Here is an 8,710-nt window from a genome sequence, read left to right as displayed (position 1 = left end):
GTCAACATCAGAGCAGCCTGCAGTCGATTCCTCTTACAAATGAGGTACCGGCCTCAGGTTGGTCAGAGTCAAATGAATCAATACTGGGATTAAGTTCCAATTACGAAGCCTCATTATCATAACAAACAAGTCCAGGCTGGGATGTCTCATCAGGTGAATGTTTGGCAACTGCTCCACTGTGGTTGCAGAGATATGAGCACGTAGGTGGATTCACTCACTGATCACTCCCCGTGCTCCCGTCTGCTGCTCAACTTTTTAAAATTTTAATATGAAAGTTCTCTGAGGGAAATGAGCCTGGCACACATACAACTGTCGTGCTCTTTCACAGGGAGATTTATCCTCCTCATCAAAACACGTCCCTGACAGATCGCCTTACACGTGTTCATCTGCTGCGGCGGAGGACTCCTGTCGCTCCCTTGGCTGCACGTTTCTCTGATCAGCCCCCACTAGCAGGCTCCGTTCCCTACATTCCCAATGGGGGGGGATTTGTATTGATTACTCTCACCGCTCCCATCTGCTGCTCAGCACGCTGCACAGGGAGTGACAAGACACTGAAGTGGGGTCAATACACTGGATTTACCTGTTTTCAATAAAAATGAGATACTGTATCTTGCAAAAGCTGCTTTCACACATGCACTGAACTCCAGAGATCCTCCGCAGTTTGATGTTTGATGCCGCCTCTAACAAGTGACTATACAAATTTAAAATAAAGAATACAAATATGGCTGCCTGAAAAAGCGGAGCCATTCTCGTAGAAGAAACAGACGGAGAGAGTTTGTGGTGATAAGAGCAGACGCCGTGTGGATGTGATGTAAACAAAATCCCATGATCTCTGCAGCAGAATGATGACGGTACATCCAACCTCTGCCTGCTGCTCCACCCCTTCCCCGAATTCTCCGGGAAATACGTGGCTGTTGTCAACACGTCTGCAGAAAGTCCAGACCCAATTCTCCAGGGTTCCTCCCGAGGTCATGTTTGAAAACGACTTAAACGTGTATGTGGTTTACACCGTTTCAAATGTCGTGCATTGTAGGGTTTAAAAACCATAACTCTGCATGTCGGTGAAAATGTGAAGGGATTCGAGAATAACATTTTAACTTCTTCTGCACCTTGACTACAATTGTATTTAATGTAGATAAAAAGTCTTGTAACTAATCTGTTCTTACTCTATTGTATTGCTTGGTATGGAAATTTAAATTCTAAGGACATAAATCAGCTGAACCATATATATTTTCAGTTTGCAGTCAAAGCTGCCTGCTGTAGTTGATGAACGCTCCTAAAATCTAAACTATAGGAGCTGAAAGAGGAGCCAAAAAGCTGAGAAGAGATGCAGAGTTGGATGAGACGTATACATAACACCAGCAAATCATACTCAAGTAATAATGGGATCATGTTAGGAAATACAAATAAAATACATGTCAAAAGACATGCAGATTGGGGTCAGGTTCATTGGAGACTCTTAAGTGACTATGGTTGTTAGTGGCTTGGGGATTGGTCTGCTAGTGGTGCCCAGGGTCAAATCGAAACATGGAGAAGCAGCTTTTAGTCACTATTCAGTACAGCGCTGGAACCAACCGCCTGATCCATTGCAATTATAAAAATCAGTTTGAAAACTTTTTTTCATTCACAAGTGCCTTCAACTGAGCTGTTTTACAAGGTCATAACCATCATTGTATTTCATTCCATTTTCATTTTTATCATCCGACAGTTTGGCCTATTTCATTTCTATTATTCCTCCCTTTCACCTTATTTCAAAATTTTGGTACAGATTTTATTTTTAAACTTCTCTTCTGAATCCTTTATTTTGCTCAAACTGTGCCTTTCGATTTTTCATGTATAATGTCCGTACAGCACTTTGAATCTACCTGTGTATGAAGGGTGCTTACAAACTAAGGGTAAGAATGATCTGGATTATGGTACATGGCTAACACCGTTTCAGTCTGGATTAGTTAAACCATGTTTGAATATCAGAGTCTCAATAATGCAGAGATCCAGTTCCATGATTTCTGGTCTGAGGGATTCATCATGAGGTTTGTTGCTGAACCAATAAATGAGGACAAAACTTGTAGTGAAACTTTGTTTCTTTATTCACACCATTTTCTACTCCAGCTATGTTAGAAGTTAACATAAGTGTCAATCCTCTAGTTCCTATGCTGATCTCTCATTCATCTGTACATACTATATAAAAAAAGTCAAGATTATAATATGTTTAGAAATCCAAGAGGATTGTGGAGCGAGGAGAGTTTGACCGTTGTCGAGGGGTATACAGTCCTTCCCCTCACTTCCAGCCTCCTCCACCTCCACTTTGAATCTTCTTTTTCAATTTTTTTTTTTCGTTAAACAAAAGAATATATTGAACAAGGCATTTTTTTTTTTTTAACCAGAGCTCAGAAGGGGGCTTGGACATTTGTAAAGCGCTTTGACTGTACAGCTCACGCAGAACACAACCAACAGGTCATATACAGAGCATGGTAAAAGAGGAATAGTATACTGCTTGGGCACAACACAAACACAATACAATGCCATTTGACAAAAAAGTACAATTGAAAAGAAAAACAAATTTTTCTCTTCAACTTTTTTAAGCATTTCATAGAAACAAAAGAGAAAGATAAATTGCAAACTTGGAGTAAACAAATCAAGAATATATATATACAGTGAGGTAAAACACATTGGTCTTTAAAAGGAGGTATTTTCTTTTCAATTAAGTGACCTTTTTAATATGTTAATTATGCTTTTTTAAGATCTCAGCTTTTGGATGATATCTATAAAGCAGATAATGCAGACATCAATGCAGACACAATCACATGCAGTCTTGTCATTCGAGGTGAAAGGTAAAAAAGAAGTCTTGTCAAACTTAGGCACCAAATAAAACATGATAAAGCTTTCTGCCACCCTTGTTGCCACAAAGGCCTCACAGCAGCATCGAACTGGAGAAGCAAACTTTGTAACTGAGCAGAGCCTGAGCCCTTTAGTGACCCAAACCCCTCTTCTCATCGACCTATAACACTTCCCTGGCTTTCGAGCACTGCACTGAGGTGTTCAGACTTCCGCCGAGACGATAGAGGGAAACCACGAAAGGTGAACGGTTCAATCTTTTGACCCTAACACGGACCTCTTCACAGTGTGTGGATCATACGAGCATAGTAAGGTCATTCATCCTGGTGATCCAGGGGGACTGAGTGGGCAAACATGTTTGGCCCAGACTTTGCATAACGAGAGGCAGAGACGTAGAAACAGACCCGTGCGTGTGGCGGATATTTGCAATGCTCACTACGTTGCTGCCACGACCTTTGGGTTGAGCTATGCAGGTTGTGCTCAGATCGGTTGTTTACTCTGAGAGGTCTGATACATTCACAGCTGTGGGAATTTCTCAGTGCGTGGTTTGAAGCGGTAGAGCTGCTGGCATAGTTCATGTTAACCTCTCCGTCTTGGTCCCTCCATCCAGGTTCACAGAGCAGAAGAAAACTCTTGTGTTCTACCTTTCTCGGTTAAGAAGTGTTGCGTGAGAAGACTGCACATTTGTCTGGGTTTGAGTCACTAAACGGCTCAGCCATGACGTTTCTCCCACTCATGACCTTCACTTGTGGGGAACTGAGGTTTGAAATTATATGGACGCTGCATATCAGCAGTGTACAGTGACCCCCCCCTTTAATCTGAGCTACACAAAGACGGGGTGAGATTCCCAAAGGGGAGGTACAGTGGGTTTTCTTTGTATTTTTCTAAATGGTTTAGATATTGAAATAACCAAGCAAAACGGTCAAATCCAAATAACCCACAAATTATGGAGGGAAAGCATGTTTTACAGTTTTAACCCCAATGATTTCCACACAAAAGGGATCCCGAAGGTCAATGCATGCTCGAAGCAAGCTTGTACAAAATGATCAGCCATGTCTACACAAGTTTCCAGCGATTTCATGCAGCCTGTAAACACTGCTTTCACATATACATTAAGAAGCACACTTAAGAAAAGTCTCTCCTGGAAGACATTCATGATGTTGGTCAAACTGATGTGATCAGAAACCTACAAACTACATTGTGTTGGATGCAGCCCTTCTTCGAGTAACCTGAAAAAGATTTGAGCTTATCAGACCTCCTTACTCTCTCCTCATCCCTGCTTGAAGCTAAATGCTAGATTAGCTGCTATTAGCATGACGCTCACAAATTTCTGATCCAACTGTTCCTGGTTGAGTTGCATTGTGGTCAATGTAGGCACCGGATTGTGTAGAAAAAGTAGAAAACTGTGTGGAATTAAAAAGATAATACCTCTGGTTCTGCAGCATCAATTATGTATTTACCTTGTTTTCCCCCCCTAACAATCCAATCTCATAATGCTAACGCTATATTGATTTACTACTAAAAAGCAGGATGCTGGTCTTGGCTGTGTCTGACAAGTTTCTGAACTTTCAAAACCTAACAAGTTGAGGAATATGCAGCATGGAGGTGAGACGGTTTCAGGTGACTTCTGTCTCGTCTTGTGTAGAACTGAGGACAACACCATGAATGCCTTACAAGGAGAGAGTGTCTGGAAATCTGTGCAATTCATTGCATCATATAAACTGGTTTGTTTCAAGCACACTCCGAGTTCAGAGGGACAAGGACGTGAAATTTGGCAGGGATGGACGCGAGTTGCTTCAGCCATCGTGGAGCTGTGAGGCAAGAGAAGTGACTGCAATCAAGTGTGGCCCTTGTAGCAATGAGACATCTGTCTGTTAGACAACATGGAATGACAAGAGAGAAAGGCAAGATAGAATCAAGGAGAGAACAACTGCTGTATAAAGACCACAAGAGGAACAACAATTGGCTGCAAACATCTTTTTACAGTTAAGTCATCTTGGGTTTTGAAAAAGAAAAAGTACAAGGCTGCTGGTGACTTTAAGACAGAATGAAGGTTGTCCGAGTAGAGGCATACCAGAGGTGCTGTTGAGTTGAGCTATTGTTGTTTCTAACGTCCCAGAGAATGACATTGAAATGGAATACGCATACTGTACAGGTTCAATCTCACCCAGAGGCCCAGTAGGACAAGCCAGGGCTTTCTTAAAGGGAAGGTAGAGATTTGAAATTTAGGGTTTCCTGCACCACCACCAATCCCTCACCCTGCCACCCGCACGGATTAGAAAGAAGAAGCATTGGCCCTGGTTTCGCCTGGCAAGGCCCAGTTGACCCACTAGTTTACACATTGAACATTTAATTCAGCATAGTTTGTCACCCTTTTTGTATTTAATGTAGCAGCAATATCCACTTTGCTTTCTTCAAATATTAGGATAGCTTTCTTCTGTTGTCTACTCCACAAGGCATTTACAAGGATTTCTAAGTCCCTTCTGCCACTGCTAAACATTTCCAGATATTTAGGAATTCACAGCGACTCGGAGCAGTGGTACACAGGGGGTTTTGTCACACCTGCACTGCTGTTTGTCAAACGGGGTTTTCACCGAATTCTGTCAAGGATAACAAGGGAACTACTGAATAAAACCTGTAGCAACTGAAGACGTAATTTTTACAACGGCTTTTGTATATTTCAGTCAGATAGATTTTTATTTTTCTTTAGAAATGATGAGCAATATAAACCTCCACTCAAAACCAACTTTTTCACTTCTACCACAGTCTTCATTAGCAGATAAAGCTCACTGTTGTTGTTCAAATGTTGCTTCAACACACATGCTGTCTGTTTATTAATATTGCTTTGTGAATTTGGGCAACTTCAAAACTGCCAAGAACTCCAAATCCTTCAACTTTGCAAACTACTTGGTGTGGTAATTTTGGCTACGGTAATTAAGTTAAATTCCAAATTCCCCAAAAAGTTCAAAATTCATAGATTTTATGAGACTGGATAAGTAAATCATCTATATTTTCCCTATCTTTGAAGGGTGGTGCCCCGGGGGGACTTCATTATCAATTTAAATTATTATTTAATATTAAATATTTTCTGATGGGCAAATTTATTGGGAACATATGGTTGCCCAAAGGCACAACATGACAAATCATTTAGGTCATCAGAGCACTTCCTTTTCTATGTTATATTTCTACCACATTCCTGTCCTTGGCGGAGGTATGTGTTTGATTGAGAGCCATTGCAGTAACCGGTTTAAGAACTCAGTCTACTTAGGCTGGAACTGTCCATCATTTTAGATTTTTAATGAATCTATTTTTTAATTTAGACAAATTCTAGTATTATGTTTGTTATTACATGATCAGTTGCTACAAAAGCCATTAATATGGGTTTTAAAGAGTAAATGTACTTTTGATTGTTTTCTGAAAAAAAGATGTCCTTGCTTTCGCGTGGGATCGTCTAAACTTAGGCTTTGACACGGGAAAACTGTCTCTAGATGCATTTTTAACTGTTCGGGCCTCAAAGTGGAGAGAAAAAGCTCCTGTGAACCCCATTGAAAGATTGGCACGGTGGTTTTCAGACATGGTCAATGTAGGCTGCAGCGTTTCATCATACAGCAGCTGATTGAACTGATGTGCATCTTGAGAGAGCTCATCAGTGGAATGAGCTGCTGCAGTGAGAGAGGTGGACTCTCCGCTCTTCCAGAAATCGCGGCTGCAAACACCGCGTCGACACACATCAGCAAATCTTTGAGAGGACTGCCTAACAAATGAGCGTCCGAGCAGCATGGCACAGAATGAGCAGATTTAGGCAATTTGAGGATATTTACATCCAACGGCAGCTCTCACCTCGACTTTGAAAAGCGAGGTGGACAACTAATTAGCAGCACATCAATAGGTTATGTATCCATAATGTCAGAAAAACAATGAAGACAAGACAAACTCACCGACCAAACTGCCACACAGGTAAACCCCCAAGTGGTTCAGAAGTGCACTTATTGCTGAACAATCAAGGGACTGTGGGATTTCTTTGAGAATGGCAGACCTCATGTACTGGGTGTATTCATTTTTGACCTTTTAATACTTTCTGTATTTAAACTGTAATGATGGTAACGAATTATGCTTCAGATGGAACTTAGACACAAGCAAATCTGTAGATTAAGAGAATGGGTTTAGATGTATGGCAATTTTGGCAACAGGACAAAACAAACTAACAAACTATTAAATCAGATGCTACATTATATATTTTTTATCCTTTAGATAGAATCATGACACTATCTTTATCATAGGGATCAATGATCATATATCACTGATCCCTATGATTGGTATTTATCTCAAAAGAGAGAAGAAAACAAAAACAAGGAGAAAAGAATAAGAGCAGATCCTGACTCCTCTGCGTTGGTCCCTTAAGGCTTGCTAAGCTGAAATGACATAATTGTCCATAGTTTTTTTCATCTTTTGTTTTTCGTAAATGTACATTCTAGTAGAAAAACAACTTGCCACAAAAAAAAAACAAAAAAAACAAACAGATACACCTGGAAAACCTATGGCTTAGTAATTATCCGTTTGCTATATTTAAATGAATGTACCTCACTGATTTTTTTGTTTTGTTGTGGATTATCCTACAGAGAAGAAACCACTTAAAAGGTTGATTCGTGCTGCTGCGCGGTCAGCGGCGCAAACACGTGTGAAAACAAAAATCAGAAATCCAAGAGTTTACATTTATAGGGCGACAACAGTAATGCTAACAAGTCTTTGTGTCTCTTTTTGAAAATCGCCGTGAGCTTTTTGTGGCGAGGTTTTCCCAACTTAACACAGTTTGAGGTGCTGGAGCTTAGTTTCGAGACTCAGTCCGCTGAGAAGAGAAGCTGTAAAATGAGTTGTTGCTGAGGTGTTCAGGTGTCAGGGGGTGGGGGAGATGTGGGTTCGACGAAATGGCACCAGGGTGTCGGCTGGACTGTGGGTGCTGTGACGTGCAGCGTGTCCCTTCTTGCTTTTCCATCCCTATTCTTGGGTGTGCATAGTACGAGCTTGCAGTGCTCGGCAGGGCTCCCGCGGGCCTCCTCTGACACACATGCGCAAAGAGCTGCATACACTCGAGAACACACACTCCACGGCAGCCGACATGAGAGGAGTTGGGTTTTTAAAGCACTGGCACTTTCCGGTAACAGCTGGCTTGGAAGGCATGGTGGCAGCTGATTGTTGTTGTTGTTGTTCTTGGTGTTTGTGGTTTAGCAGAGTATAGAAAATAGACACATTTATCTACTGTATATTGCATATGTTGCAGCATGTTCGCCAAAAATGAATGAGGTCATCATGTCCTGTTAAGTTTTGCAAAAGATCCCCTGCCACCAAAAAGAAAATAAAAAAGAAATACAATAAATTAAACTGACCTGTCCGACTCCCTGACAACATGATGGGAGACGGGGAAACACAATAACAGAAGAAAAAACAGGTGCAAAATTCTTGCAGAGATGAGAGATTCTGCTTTTACAACTCAACTAGAAGAAGCCGACGTGTGTGTGTGTGAACCCCACAGAGCAGCGCACACGCAGTACCATGATTCCTTCCTTGCTTCAGTCCCAAGTGCTACTGTAACATGACTCAAGAGTAGGGCTGCAAACAACTTCACATGACAAACTGCTGAATCATCCTTTACCTTGATTGACCATGGCCGAGTCACTATTTGCAGTGAGAGGAATCCTGATCAACATCTGTATATTTTAATAGCTTAATGTTTTAATAGCTTAAATGTTTCTCCAAAGTTGTTTCCTTAGCTTAAATTTCAAGACATCATTATTATGAAGAGACACAAGGTTGTTGATATTTAACTGTTACTCACTATTGATATAGATCTGACACTGATCAATACTAAACCTGATTA

The 8,710-nt window shown here is 41.1% G+C and overlaps 1 protein-coding gene across 1 annotated transcript in view; it reads right to left on the bottom strand.

Annotated features, from left to right (window-relative positions):
- Positions 1–2,066: 2,066 nt before the first annotated feature.
- Positions 2,067–8,710, bottom strand: part of tgfbr1b (transforming growth factor, beta receptor 1 b) — a 58,323-nt gene continuing 51,679 nt past the window's right edge. The window contains exon 10 of the mRNA XM_034572584.1: positions 2,067–8,540. The gene's annotated coding sequence lies outside the window, so the exon portion shown is untranslated. The remainder of the gene's footprint in view (positions 8,541–8,710) is intronic.

Source organism: Hippoglossus hippoglossus, chromosome 20, assembly GCF_009819705.1.
Source record: "Hippoglossus hippoglossus isolate fHipHip1 chromosome 20, fHipHip1.pri, whole genome shotgun sequence".
Classification (NCBI taxonomy): domain Eukaryota; kingdom Metazoa; phylum Chordata; class Actinopteri; order Pleuronectiformes; family Pleuronectidae; genus Hippoglossus; species Hippoglossus hippoglossus.
The sequence above is the reverse complement of the archived record's forward strand: the minus strand, read 5'-3'. Positions and strand labels throughout refer to the sequence as shown.